This window comes from Suncus etruscus, chromosome 18, assembly GCF_024139225.1.
Source record: "Suncus etruscus isolate mSunEtr1 chromosome 18, mSunEtr1.pri.cur, whole genome shotgun sequence".
Classification (NCBI taxonomy): domain Eukaryota; kingdom Metazoa; phylum Chordata; class Mammalia; order Eulipotyphla; family Soricidae; genus Suncus; species Suncus etruscus.
In genome coordinates, this window is record NC_064865.1 from 63,830,964 (window position 1) to 63,845,911 (window position 14,948).

Sequence of the window (14,948 nt, forward strand, 5' to 3'; positions counted from 1 at the left end):
TTTATGTTTTAGAAATAGTCAAGAAGGAGAGTGTTGTTTCTGAGACACCACTTTGGTCTGTGATTTGGACAAGCGAAGAGCACATGGAGCCATGTCCTCCCCGTGTTACCTGCTGAAGCTTCCGACTCCCCGAGAGGCGTTTGCTTCCTAATTGCTGGAAGTCGGAAGTTCACCAGTCCCCTCCCAGCCCCTTGCAGGAACGAGGAAGCTTGGGGTCTCCTTTAAATTGCTCCTCACCGGAACCCACTTGCTGGGACCCTGAGCAGGTGTCCAGGAATAACCCTGGGGACTGGGAGGAAGGAGAGAGAAGGCTGTGAGGGCAGCCGAGGCTGCATCGTCCCCTTAGCTTGGCCAAAAACCCTGCAGCATGGAGCCATGCCATCCACGTGTTGCCTGGTAAAGCTTCAGACTCCACCCAAAATATTACTGTGAGAGATATGTAATCCACCTTGGCCAAAACAAAAATCATTAGTACAGAAAAATGGTTAAATGTGGGGTGATAGGAGGTGGGAGTGAGGGAGTAAAGGAATAAAACGAGCTCCTGGGCAGCTTTCAGATTATGACAAACAGATTAAACACAATGATATCCAAATATTTATCAATATGTTCCATGCGGGGGCACTACCCCGTGAGGTTTCACAATGCATAGGTTTAGTAAGGAAACTTCCCTGGTAATTCCTGAAGCCAGAACCTATTGTGCTGCTATTCCCACCTCACTGGCTTGCCCAGGCACATGGCCAAGGGGAAGCCCTGAAGTTCCGGAGGAAGGAGGTAGAGGGGTGCTAGGGTGACCCATGTCCAGCATCCCTTCCTAGGCCTGGTTAAAGAGGCCTTTGGCAATGCGGAGGGCTGCCAAACCCCATGCTGGCATAACCTCCTGGCTCCCAGGAAGAAAAGAGATCCTTCCAGAGCTGGAATGCTGGAAGGTCAAAGCCCCCACCCAGGCCCTCCCTCTGGAGCTGGGAGGGAAATGGGGAAAGCCTAGGGAAACCAATAAGCTCCTCCAAGGGACCCACCTCGCGCTGGCTTGCCCAGACACGTGGCCCAGGGGAAGCCCTGGAGTTCCGGAGGAAGGAGGTAGAGGGGTGCTAGGGTGACCCATGTCCGGTATCCCTTCCTAGGCCTGGTTAAAGAGGCCTTTGGCATGGCGGAGGGCTGCCAAACCACATGTTGGCAGAACCTCCCAGCTCCCAGGAAGAAAAGAGATCAGAAAATGCTTTCTTAAGAAAAGATAAGACCTCCTAATTCTTACCACAGGCTGTGTTCTTTACATTGACTGTATAGAAAGAGGAGTTACAGTAAATGCACGCCATATACACCCGATATACACCTCAGCACAGGCCCTTTGCCTGGTCTGTATTGTGAATTGGGGGACAAAAACCACAAAAACAAATATATATATTTATATTATTAAATTTTAGTTTGAACTTGAAATCATTAAAAATATGACAAAAATTAAGATAGGTGTGTGATGATTGTCAAACTTACCACACAGCCCAATCTAAAGAAATAACTGGAATAGAATATTGCATCTTCCATAAAATTTTTATTATGACAAAAAAGAAAATGCTTTCTTGTAGATGCACAGATTGAAAAGAAATGTACATAGATTGAACTATAAATATCTGGATTTTACAGTGGTCACGAAACTGTGATTAAAAAAACCAGACGACTTGCATATTAAAAAAACCAGACGACTTGCCTCTGCTGCTACTGTTCCATGATTTGTGAGGACCCAGTCTCTTCCCAGGACACAGATGCTCAGAAGAGACTGACTGGGGGAAGTGTTTCTTCTGGCACTCAGCACAGCAGCTGCTCCTGTGTGTATACCGTGGACCACAATTGCACCTAGCTCTCAGATCACACATTAGCTGGTTACTTCTGTATTGTTTTTTTGACTTAATTGAAATTCAACACTGAAACTCATTTCTTTAATTTTCTGTAAGGACAAAGTCATTTTTTAAAACTGCAGAAATGTTAGAGTTTTCTGAGTATACATGAGCGGTCTGCAAACTTGCAATGAGATCATCACATATTTATAAGTGATTTTGCTTTTCTGAGGAGCTCCAGTGCATGCTCCTACATGAAAGTATCAATGAAGAGCAGGAGTAATAGTACAGTACATAGGGCATTAGCCTCACAATCAGTTGACTTGGGGAGAATCCAGTGTCCCCGATGGTATCGTGGGAAACCCCTTAAGAGTAACTTCTGAGGGCAGAGCCAGGAGTAATCCCTTACAACCGTCAGTGGGTGTCCAAACACACACACACACACACACACACACACACACACACACACACACACACACAGAAGAATGAATATATGTATTCTAGAAAAAAGGCTTTTTTTTCCCCGTTGGTTATCATAGATAAACAAAGGGACACATTGACCCTTTCCCTCAAATCTGTGAGCCCCCATTCTGTGTCACAGACCCTGACTCTCCAGGAGGAATTAGGAGGTCTCAGCGTCCCTCTCATCTCAGCCAGTACATCTTCCTGTCACCCAGGTTTCGGACACACTCAGGATGTAGGTTGTAACACTGTCTCTGGCCGTGTCCTCAGGTCTGAACAATCGTTCAGTACCATGTGGGTTCTGCTGGAGAATTTGACTGCAGTCAGGTAACAGCCCTGGAACTTCAGCGTGCAGAATATATTACCATTATCAGGGTTTATAGCTAACATCCACTCAAAATGTTGTCCAGGTATCTGCTGCACCCAGCTGGTGAAGGTGTATCCAGATGCCTTGCAGGAAGAGCTTCTTGATGTACCAGGTTTTCTCATCTCAACCCCAGACTGCACCTGCTACATCTGTGAGTGCATACCCGTGAACAGAGACAGGAGTGGAAGAACTCCCTTGAGTGGACAAGCTCCCTTCGTAGTCCAGGGACTGGCCCTTACCTCTGGCCACTGTGAGTTGAAATAGGATTCTCCATTTATAGTGCATGCTGATGGCTTGGCTCTCAGGCAACTGAACCGAAGAGTTTGTTCATTTTGTAATGTCTTCTGGTATAGATTGATCTATTTTAATATCCAATTCAATAGATTTCAACTTACTTGCATGTAAATGAGAGAGAAAATAACCTGCCCAACTCAAGAAGTACTGACTGCATCACTCAGGTTTCCCATTGAAAAGGCCATGCTCATAGCTTGAGACCATGAGGCCTTACTCTGTCCTTGGATGTTGTGCTGGGGACCTGCTTTCACAAAGATCCCTCTGAATGCCAGAGATCTGGTCTTTGATATAGAAAATTTGATTTGAGATATGTTGCAATCAGTGTATTTAAAATTTGACTCAATTCTAAGTCAAAATATCATCTGCTTCTTACTTTGGTTTTTTCCAGGATTAACAAATATGATATTGTAAAGACTGTCATGAACTTCCTTTTTTATGTACCTTCTATAATAGAATAAAATACTGAGGAAAAAACTCAGGAGACGACGCGTAATGTCCTCCCTGGGTGCCTATTTCAGAGAGTTTTCTTTGAAATCAGGAAATCCCAGGACTTGAGCAAATGCTCTCAGCCCCTGCACCTACTCATACTGCCTGGTCTAGTGGGCCCTGAGCGCCCCCTGCTGCCCAGACCTGCTCTGCAGGGCCGATTCAGTCTGAATTCCCAGCTGTCATCCTCGTGGCTCCTGTACCTAAGAAATGTCCGGGACTGGAGCCTCCTATACTGGCAGGTGCTGAAAACCTCCTCCTACCCAGACATGCCCCACAGGGAGGACCCTGTCTGGGTTCCCAGCACAGTCACCCTCATAATCCCTGCTGCCAGTATAGGAGCTCTGAGCATAGTAACCTTTTATTGTTAACCACATTTATTTTATATTGTATGTATCTAACATGAGTACAATAATATTTCCATCAGGTAGTTAATTCACATACCCTGGCCCCTCCAAAGTGTCCCAGACATTCTATCATTCTTCCCTATAGTCTACCTCTTCATTCTCCCACCAACCTCTTACTACTTGTACTAAAAATTTTGTCCTCCAAAGACAACGATGTGTTTAATGGGTGTCCCCTTGTTTACTCTCTCTATGTACCTCAGTAGTGAAGTGGTGCATATCTGACCTTCTATTTCTGACTCGTTTCCTAAACAAGATACCTTCCAATTACATCTAAACTGTAGTAAACTTAAAGTTAGAATCTTTACTTATAGCTGTTTACTTATGGATATATTATACATGTGCTAAAGCGTAATAAGCTCCTCCATTCATCTGTTGCTGAACATTTGGACTGCTTCATATCCTGGACATTTACAGAGCAGTGACTATAAATATGAATATTTAATTTCTCCAATGTTTAGTTAGGCACCATTATTTTCAATGTTATTAACAACCAAATTTCATTACACAATATTCTAATACCGTTACCTATTTAAAATATCTATTTCCATAGAGCCCTGTAATCCACATCTTGTCTCCTTGGAAAAGTCTGTTATATTTGTGGCATATATTTTAATTAACCATTTTTAATTCAATCACCATGAAATAAAGCTACAAACTTATTCATGGTTGAAATTTAGTCATACAAAGTGCCAAGCCCATCCCTTCACCAATGCACATTTACTGACACAATTTTTTCATTACACCACTAACCCAATATTAAAATGCAAAGTTCCACACTAATAACCCAATATTAAAATGTCATCTTATTATTTCAAGTTTCCAACATCATAGTATTCTAACATTCCAATTCTCTAATATTCTAGTATTCCAATATTCTACCATCCCAATATTCTTCTCTTCCAGTATCCATATAGTCTATTAATGTAATATCCCAATGATTATTATTCAAAAGTATTTTATATGAAATCAGACGTATATCCATTATTCTAACATGCCAATATTCTAACAACTTAATATTCTAAAACTTAAAAAATTCAAAATTTCAATACTTCAATATCTTACTATTTCACTATACCTATATTCAATCATTCTACTTTTATATACTATTATTTAAAAATACCAATATTTTGGGCCAGGAGAGATAGCACAGCGCCGTTTGCCTTGCAAGCAGCCGATCCAGGACTAAAGGTGGTTGGTTCGAATCCCAGTGTCCCATATGGTCCCCCGTGCCTGCCAGGAGCTATTTCTGAGCGGACAGCCAGGAGTAACCCCTGAGCACTGCCGGGTATGGCCCAAAGACCAAAAATACATATATATATATATATACCAATATTTCATGAGGGGTGTATGTGAGGTATGTGTGTGAGGGGTATGCATGAGCATTTGTGTGAGAAGTGTGTGTGAGGGGGTGTGTAAACAGCTGTGTATGAGGGACCCCACTAAAATATTCTTAAAAAAACTTGTTTTGGATTGCTTCACAAATTTACAAGTCATTTTTGTGCAGGGCCCATGTTAATTTTCTTTATTTTTCCAAGTTTAGACATGAGTTGCTAAGGAGAAGCACTAAAGTACAATCTTATGTTAAGAAATACATTTGTGGGGCCGGGCGGTGGCGCTAAAGGTAAGGTGCCTGCCTTGCCTGCGCTAGCCTTGGACGGACCGCAGTTCGATCCCCTGGTGTCCCATATGGTCCCCCAAGCCAAGAGCAACTTCTGAGCACATAGCCAGGAGTAACCCCTGAGCGTCACCGGGTGTGGCCCAAAAACCAAAAAAAAAAAAAAAAAAAAAAAAAAAAAGAAATACATTTGTGGGGCCGGCGAGGTGGCACTAGAGGTAAGGTGTCTGCCTTGCAAGCACTAGCCAGGGAAGGACTGCGGTTCAATCCCCCCAGCGTCCCATATGGTCCCCACAAGCCAGGGGCAATTTTTGAGCACTTAGTCAGGAGTAACCCCTGAGCATCAAACAGGTGTAGCCCAAAAACCAAAAAAAAAAAAATACATTTGTATGTTATTTTAAAAGGAAAGAATTAAGGTTTGAGAGATATCACAATAATTAGGGAGTTTTCTAGGCATATGGCCAACTTAGGTTCAATCCCAACATCTCATATGGTCCTCCCATCCTGTCAGAAATAATTTTTGAGCACAGAGCCAGGAGTAACCCCTGAGTACCACCAGAGGTGGTCCAACAAACAAACAACAACAAAAGGAAAGAATATTATAAAACCTTTTTCCATTCCCTTTTTCTTAAAAAGGTGGATTTTGCTTATTTGCTACCCTTCTCCCTGAGATGTGTGCTATCTCTCCTCTTCTGCTTTTCTTTTTCTTGTGGGGGTGGGGACACTCCCACTGTGCTCAGCCCAGAGCTTCTAACTTGCACTCAGAGATCACTCCTTGTGGGGCTCATGGAACCTTATATGTTTAGGGGATCTAACCCAGGGCTAGCCATGTGTGCAATGAAAGCCCTGCCGGCTGTTCCGTTACCACTTCCCCACGTTTCTATAAATAATGCTTTTACTTCACACACACAAGTTGCCAAAAGTTCAAGTCATTTATATACTAGAGAATTTTTATAATAAATATTCTGGTGCTCCATCTTTGAATTAAAAAATAATTATCAGGGCTGGAGAGATAGCAAAGCAGTAGGGCATTTGACTGGCATGCAGCCAACCCAGGACGGACAGTGGTGGATCCCAGCATCCCATATGGTCTCCGAGACTGCCAGGAGCGATGTGACCAAACAAAACAAAACAAACTTATCACACCTGGCAATACTCAGGGTGTACTTAGGGAACACTCCTGGCAGGGCTGAGGGGACCATCTGTGGTGCTGGGGATTAAATTCAGGTTGGCTATGTGCAAGGCAAGTATCTCTCTGACCCTAACCTAAACTTATTTTTAAGTAACTGCATATTATCAGAAAAAAAATAACAATTGCTGAAATTGAGAAATGGCCCAAGGGGTTGAATGCATGCTGTGTATGTGGAGGTCCAGGATTCGGTTCGTGACATTCCATGGTCCAACCCAATGCAGTGGAAGCCACTTCAGACACACTGCAAACACAGGAGTGTTCTCTGAGCACAAACCCAAGAGTATTCCCTGCATATTAATTACTAGGTGTTGCCCAGCATCTCTCCCAAAAGCCCCCAAACCAGTTAGGGGCAAAATCATAATTCAAGTGACAAGACCCTGATTTTGATCATCAAGTACTGTGTGGCCATGTGAGCACTGTTGGTTGTGACCTAGTAACCTTGACCACAATAACAAATTGGCAGAACACCCAACTCCACATTCAGTTTAGATCCCCAGTACTGAATAATCCTCCAGCATCACAGGAAACCAGTCACAAACACAATATCTCCAGTAGCCTCTGAGAACCAGTGAGAAAAACCAGTGCTGCCATGGATGCAGGGATAAAGGAACTCTCATTCATTGCTGGAGAGAAAGGTGTCTAGTTTGGCCTTTCTGGAAAACAATATGGATATACCTCAAAAAAGTAAAAATTGAGTTCCCATGTATTCCAGCAATACCACTCCTAGGACACACAAAAACACAAGTACACCCTATGATCACAAAATACAGTACAAACATACCCTCCACTCTCCTATGTTCATCACAGCACTATTTATAATAGGCAGATCTGGAAACAACTTGGGTGCCCAACAATAGAGGAGTGAAAAGTGTGGTACATCAATACTGTGGAATACTATGCAGCCATGAAGGAAAATGTAGTCATGACATTTGATTAAACATGAATGGACATGGAGATGATTTTGTTCATATTATGAATCAGAAGGAGAGATAGACATATAAGAGACTCACTCATCTGTGGGGTATAATAAAATATATGAAAGACGGCATGGTAATAATACCCAGAAACAATAGGAGGGCTGGGAAGGATCAGCCTATGATACGAACTTAGTCACAAAGAGCAGTGAGTGCAGTTAGAGTACTACCAGGACAATGATAGCTACCAGGACAATGATAGAGAGAAGCAAAATGCCAGCCTCAGAGACCTTTAAGTTGGGTGGTGCAGGAAGGGAAATGGGAGCAGGAAAATGGACTGGTGAAGGGCAGTGTACAATTTATGACTGAAACTCAACTATGAACATTTCTGTAAACACAGTGCTTAAAATTATTTAAATAAAAGCATTAGTTGAATGAAACCTGGTTGAAGGCGGCTTCACTCCAATGATGGTGGAGTGAATACATGTTGCTTTCTATTGCTAAATCAGCTGATACAAAAAAAAAAAAAGAGAGGTTGGAAGCTATATAATGAGGAGTTTGTCAAAATCCACATTATTTTGTGCTGGACTCACTCATCAATGGTTTGAAACTACAGACAAAAAATATTTGAGGGGCCGGCGAGGTGGCACTAGAGGTAAGGTGTCTGCCTTGCAAGCGCTAGCCAAGGAAGGACCGGGTTCGATCCCCCAGCATCCCATATGGTCCCCTCAAGCCAGGGGCGATTTCTGAGTGCTTAGCCAGGAGTAACCCCTGAGCATCAAATGGGTGTGGCCCAAAAAAAAACAAACAAAAAAACAAACAAACAAAAAAAGCAAAAAATATTTGAGTGGGCCAGAGAGAAAACACATCAGGAGGGTGTTAGTTTGCTGACCCGAGTTCAATTCCCGGCACCACATAATGTCCCTAGAGCCCACCAGGAATGACTCCTGAACCATGGGACTAGGAATAATCCCAAGTGCCATCATTCAGTGAACCTGAAAATAAGAGGAAAGAAAATCATTTCCTTGAGGATCTCAAAAAAACCCATCATGATCCAAAAACAATGGCCTAACTAAATGTAAAAGAAGAGAGTGGCCTGAGAAGAGCACCCTGACATGGGGTTGTGCAGCCACTGAGAGCACAGACAGGGAGTAAAGGCTCAGAATCTCGGGACCTGCTCTAAACACCCAGACAGAAACCAGAAAGAACAAAGGCAAGATAGCAAAGCTCCAGAACATTCTGGGACATGGCAGCAAGGGCATTGAAAGGGAGTGGAAGAGGTCCTGTACCAATGACCTGGGAGTCAGACACCCTCCCCCCATTGAGGGCCTCAATCTCACACAAGACCAGGACACTCCACACTCAACCTAGGCCCTGAGCCCAGGAACTCTTCCCACACTCACCCTCAAAAACGATTCTCTGCTGCCTCCCCAGGGCTCCTCCTTCCAACCAAGAGATCAATGCAGGCTTCACCTCGCAATGCCCTGCCCAGAAGTACGATTCACAAGTTAGAGACAGGGAAGGAACAGAAGCCTACGAATGAGACTAACATCCCTAAGAAAAGAGGCCAAATCACAGGAAAAATGAAGAACAGAATTCCTGCTCTCCATAGGCATATGGGTTATTACACAGATGAGAATAGGCTGAAATGAAAAAGTCCAATTGAGGGGACTGGATACTATGGAGGGGGGGATAGGGAGCAATAGGACAGTGCTGGCCTTGAACATGGCTGACCTGCATTTGACCTCAGCACCCTCTCTAGTTCCCTGAGTCCCTCAGGAAGTGAGCACTAAGTGAAGAGCCAGGATTAAACCCAAGCACCCCCAAAGCCCAGTCTTGGCTTAAAAAGGAGAGGATGGGGCTGGAGAGATAGCATTGGAGGTAAGGCGTTTGGTGGTTCAAATCCTGGCATCCTATATGGTCCCCCGAGCCTGCCTGGAGCAATTTCTGAGCACAGAGCCAGAAGTAACCCCTGAGCACTGCTTGGTGTGACCCCAAAATAAAACAAAACAAACAAAAGAAGGAGAGGCTTGAGTGATATTACAGCAGTTAGGGCATGTGCCATACATAGGGTTGACAATGCTTTGATCCATAGACCATATAGGATCCACCAAGACCCACCAGAAATGATTCCTGCATGCAGACCTGGGCATAAGCCCTTGGACTGCCTGTACAGTCCAAATACATAAATAAATGGAAAGGTCAAACTATCCCCTGATAGGCACAGGATGCAACAGTTTGGGAATATGCTCTGCATGTAGCGGTATCATATTTCATCCCTAACTAGCATAATGTCCCAAGAGACAAAGGAGAGGCCCCAGAATGTGCTCCAGGCAGGATCTTTTGAAATCAGGAAAAGAACTTAAATCACTTATAAATTTTGCAGTCAGTCTCATAAGGATTGAAACAATAACAGATAGGGGAGCACATAAACTAGGCCAACCCAGGAATGATCACTAGCACCCTATATGTTCCTCGAAAATCATCAAGAGGGATCCCAGAACTCAGAATCAAGAATAAGTCCTGAGCACACACAGATGTAGCTAAGATCCCCCGGTTCATAAAAACATATCGCTTTAGCCAAACCGACAATAAATAGGGCAGACTCCTGGGTCTGTGTTCAGGGAGGACACCTGGCAAGTTCAGGGGAGCATATGCAGAGACATGGACCAAACCCAGTTTGGGCAATATGGCAAACCCCGACACAACATATGAATGATTTCTCTGGTCGCTGAAAAGACACTTAAAATATAAAGTGGGCATGCAGAGAGATAGCACAGTAGTAGGGCATTTGCCTTGCACGCGGGAAACCAAGGACAAACCTGGGTTCAATTCCCGGCATGGTACATGGTCCCCGAGCCTGCCATGAGTGATTTCTGAACAGATAGCCAGGAATAACCTCTGAGCGTCACCGGGTGTTGCCCAAAATCTAAATAAATAAAGATATTTAATATATATTTATATGTTTATAAATATATATATAAATTTGGACTCATCTAATAAGTAAAGTCAGGAGCTGGGGGGGGTCATAACAATAGAAAGGGGCTGACCCCATGGCATAGCAAAATCACCACATGTCCTCTTTAACCCAGATCCCTGCCTGATTCCCAGCACATCCCTACCCTGGGATGTAGGCTACAGAGGAGGTCCCAGGGAAGCTCTCACCTACAGCCTGCAGGTGCTCGTAGGTCTCCAGCATCACGTCTCTGTAGAGCTTCCTCTGAGAGGCATCTAGGCATGGCCACTCCTCCTGTGAGAAGCTCACGGCCACATCAGGAAAGTCACCGTAGCCTGAGCACACAAAGGAAAGGGGTCAGAGGCAAGGCTCAGCCAGGGCCCTGGAGAGAGGAAAGGACCCCTTAGTGTCCTACAAGGACTCAGGGTCTCTCCTTTCTGCCCTTGAGCTCACTCAGCCTCCATGTCCCTCTCTCCAAGGGCACATAGAGGGGATGATCCCAGACATAGTGCTAGAAAGCCAGATAAGCCAACGTGATATGCTGACAGAATTCTAGAAAGTTCTTGGAGGTGCTGCTCAGCACACAAACCACCCAGGGCCAAACCTTCTACTAGATTCACTTAGCACTGATGAGTGAATGTTTGGCTACAGAGCCAGAAATAGCTGAAAAAGCAACTCTGGGTATGGCCCCAAATGCTAAACACACACCTGTTAGTTTACACTTTCTTTTACCCAAAAACAAAGATCATCCCTGAATTCTTTGAATCTCTTTTTTTAAAATTTATTCTCACCTAAAACAAAGATTGTATTGTATGTAAACCTGGGCAAGACTGGATCAGGATAGCCTGAGCTATCTGCTCTAATTCTGTCATTAAGCCCCCACTTTGGGGTGGTCTCTGTACTCAATAAAAATGACAGTTCTAGCAGGCAGCTTTCTCTTCATATAAGGTAGGAGATTATCAGATATATTTGTTTCACCCTCAGCCTGGTTTGGATTATTTCATGCATGACCCTGAATCAGACTCATTCACCCTGGTTTGGAAATACAGTTCGTGGTGTAATTTTACAACTGCCACTCAAACAGCGAATCAAGAACCCAAGAAGAATCCAACCATTGTGTGACTTGACCCTCTGGTGGATAATCACCATGACAGTCCCCTCGAGTTGAACTAAATGTATCGTGTCTTTCACTAGAACATTGATACACATGACCCCCGTTCTGAATGGCTTCATGTTGCTCTGATCCATCTACCTGCATTTCTCATTCAGGACTATATTTGCCAGGCTCCTTAGAGATTCTTCTGCACCCATACCATGGGAGGAGAAGAGCACCTTCCCAGTGGTTACTAGTTCTCGATCTAAAGGCCTTCCCAGAACTGATAATTTATCATTTACAACTGGCACTAAACCAGAGAAACCCCCATCTCCCAAGAATGACAAGCCAGCTATCGTCTCTGCAGACTCAGTGTCTGAAAACAGCTGCTTAACCAAAGATACACCTATGCCCCAGGTAGACAAGATCATGCTGGCAATCCGAGTCCTGGACACTGTCAAATGGTTCAATGTCCAGAATAGTTACAGATTTATCAACAGAAATGACACCAAATGAAATGCCTTTGTTCACTAGACAGCTATTAAGAAAAAAAATCCCAGGAAGCTTCTTGGTAGTGTTGGAGATGGGAGACTGTGGAGTTTGATGTTGTGAAGAGAGGAGTACAAAAGCTACTAATGTATCTGAACCAGGCTGAGTGCAGTGAAAGGTAGCCGATATAATCCTAATCTGCATAGGTTCATTGATTCATTCCCTGGTCTCACTCAGCTGCCCCACCATCTATAGTGATAGAGGCCTCAGACAGGACAGAAGCAGGCAGTGAAGGAGAGAGAGCCAAAGACTCTGAGCAACATCCCAGAGCTGAAGTCTACCATTTTTCTTCTACTGGAGGCACTTTTGGCGAGAATCTTGGGCCCCCAACCTGCAGTAACTTATGAAGGAGACGCCAGCAGCCACCACAGAAGGTGGAGATGGGGTATCCAAGACCAAACTATGCCCAATTGAGGAGGAGCTGCTTTCAGAACATCCTGCACCCGTGTTACCTCAAAAACTTAACTTTTCTGGGCTAATCTCTTGACCCTATTTGCATCTATCACTATAAGGCTAGTTATACTGTGTTCTCTCTTTATGGATCTTTTTTTTTTTTTTTGGGTTTTGGGTCACACCCGGCATTGCTCAGGGGTTACTCCTGGCTGTCTGCTGAGAAATAGCTCCTGGCAGGCATGGCGGACCATATGGGACACCGGGATTCGAACCAACCACCTTTGGTCCTGATCGGCTGCTTGCAAGGCAAACGCCCGCTGTGCTATCTCTCCGGGCCCTCTTTATGGATCTTAATAGCTACTGTTTTATTCTATGCCCCACTGTAAACAAAAAAAATTTTTGTCCAACTTTAGTGGTTTAATATTAGTTTGCAGAATTTGGAGAAATACATAACTTGTTAGTTTTAAAAGTTCACAGATAGACTAGTGAATGATTCCCAATTGCTATGATGCTTGATTGTTTATGTTACATAGCAACTTATACTCAAAGTATGTTGGCAAAAATCTGTCCAGAGAAGTAGACAAAAAAGGAACTTGGATACTACAGGGTAAATATAGAAAGGAGAGATGGCCATGGGCATTCGGCCTAGCATCTGGGAGCAGCAGCAAAATACGTAAGAACTTGCGCTGTAACAGTAAGACAATTGGGTAGGTGCTGGCGTCAGATGAGACTGTCACAGACTGAATCCTTGACACCCCATAAGGCCCTCAGCACTAGGTATAGAGTGCAGAGCCAGAAGAATTCCTTTTTTTCTGTGATACCATAAATGAGAAACGAATCAAAGAGCATTTCCCCAAGTGAGGCAGGAATGATGCTTCATGACAGGAATCCTTGGATCAAGGTCTCCTTTCTCACTAACACCTGGGTTTAGATTACCAACTCAACCCTGGAACCTGGCATCCAATAGGGTCTTAGACCAGCCAGGGGTGACCCAAGAACACTGAGTCTAGAGGAAGATCTGAGCACCACCTGGCATGGCCCTGAAAAAACAACAACAACAACAACAACAACACATGACAACAAGCAAGGACAAAAGTGGTCTTAAATTGCAAAGATCAGTGCTCCCAGATTCCTTCATACTACATCTCTGAGCACACAGGTCCTGTCCTGCACTCCTGAGCACTGCACTCCTGTCCTCTTACCATGTGCTTCTCAAGAGTCCACGCTGCACCCTAACCTGGGGACAGAATGTGAGACAGTGTAGGTCCATCTTCTTCAGCTTGGATTATATTCAAAGAGCAGCAGCAAGGCACATTGCAGAAAGTCCTGAAGAAAAGTCAAGGTCATGAACAACAAAGATGAGCACAAGCCCTGCTTAGCTGCATCTTGCTGGGTTTTGATGGGTCTAACCAGATTTGCACATCTGAACTTGCCATCCACCACCACCAGCTCCTTTGTGAGGGAACATTTGGAAAGCACCCAAAGAGCCTGTTGTTTAGTAGAATCATCCTAATAGGCACAATGCTTACTGAGGAGCAAGGACAAAAGTGAGCTGTGTCTGGAACTTTCTGGAGCTTCTAAACTAAAATCGACTTTTTCAGTCCATAGATCTTTACGGGAGGGGACAAGAGTCCCGAGGGGAAGGCGTGTGTTCTGAAGCAGGCTTGGGCCCATGACCTTGCTGGGTGTGGCTCAACACTCCCTTGCAAAAGTAAGTATTTTGCATAAAAATCCCATCCTCAGAATGAAACTCTTTCCCCCAACAGCCTGGGGTCACCAGCCAGAGCCACGGAGAGAGAGCGGGAGGTGCTGCCACTTGCAGAAGGAGGGCTAGTGCATTTCAGGCAGCCAGCCTGAGTTCAATCCCAGGCATCTCATAAATTCCCTGAGGCAGCAAGATATAATTCCTGCGTGCAGAGCAGGAGAAAACCCTGAACATTGTGATTGTGGCCTCTAAACAGAAAAGATTTTTACAAGGTCCCGCGATAGCATATTACTCTGAAGCATCAATGATTTTATATTTCCTTTTTAATTATTTCTATATACTATCAGGATTTCCATAAGGCCATGCTCATATTTACTCTGCCTGTGTGTTCACTAATCATACTTAGTAAACACTATTTATGACAGCCTAAATCTGGAAACAATCTATTTGCCCAAGATAAGATGAGTGGACAAAGAATCTTTTTGATACATATATGCACAGGAATACCGTGTAGCTGTTAGAAAAAAATAAAGTCATGGAATTTGCTTATACATGGAAGATTATGAAGAGTATTATGCTGAGTGAAATGAGTCAGAGGAAGCAGAATAGACATTAAAGGATCTCGCCCATTTGTGGGATATAAGGGAAAAATAAGATAGAATGGCAAGAATATCTAGAGGCAACAG

The 14,948-nt window shown here is 44.0% G+C and overlaps 1 non-coding gene and 1 pseudogene across 1 annotated transcript; one reads left to right on the top strand and one right to left on the bottom strand.

Annotated features, from left to right (window-relative positions):
- Positions 1-1,235: 1,235 nt before the first annotated feature.
- LOC125996910 (uncharacterized) lies at positions 1,236-1,379 on the top strand (annotated as a pseudogene).
- Positions 1,380-5,299: 3,920 nt separating this feature from the next.
- On the bottom strand, positions 5,300-5,409 carry LOC125996822 (U6 spliceosomal RNA). Its single transcript, XR_007491491.1, has one exon. It is a non-coding gene; the product is annotated as a U6 spliceosomal RNA (small nuclear RNA).
- Between the last annotated feature and the right edge of the window lie 9,539 nt (positions 5,410-14,948).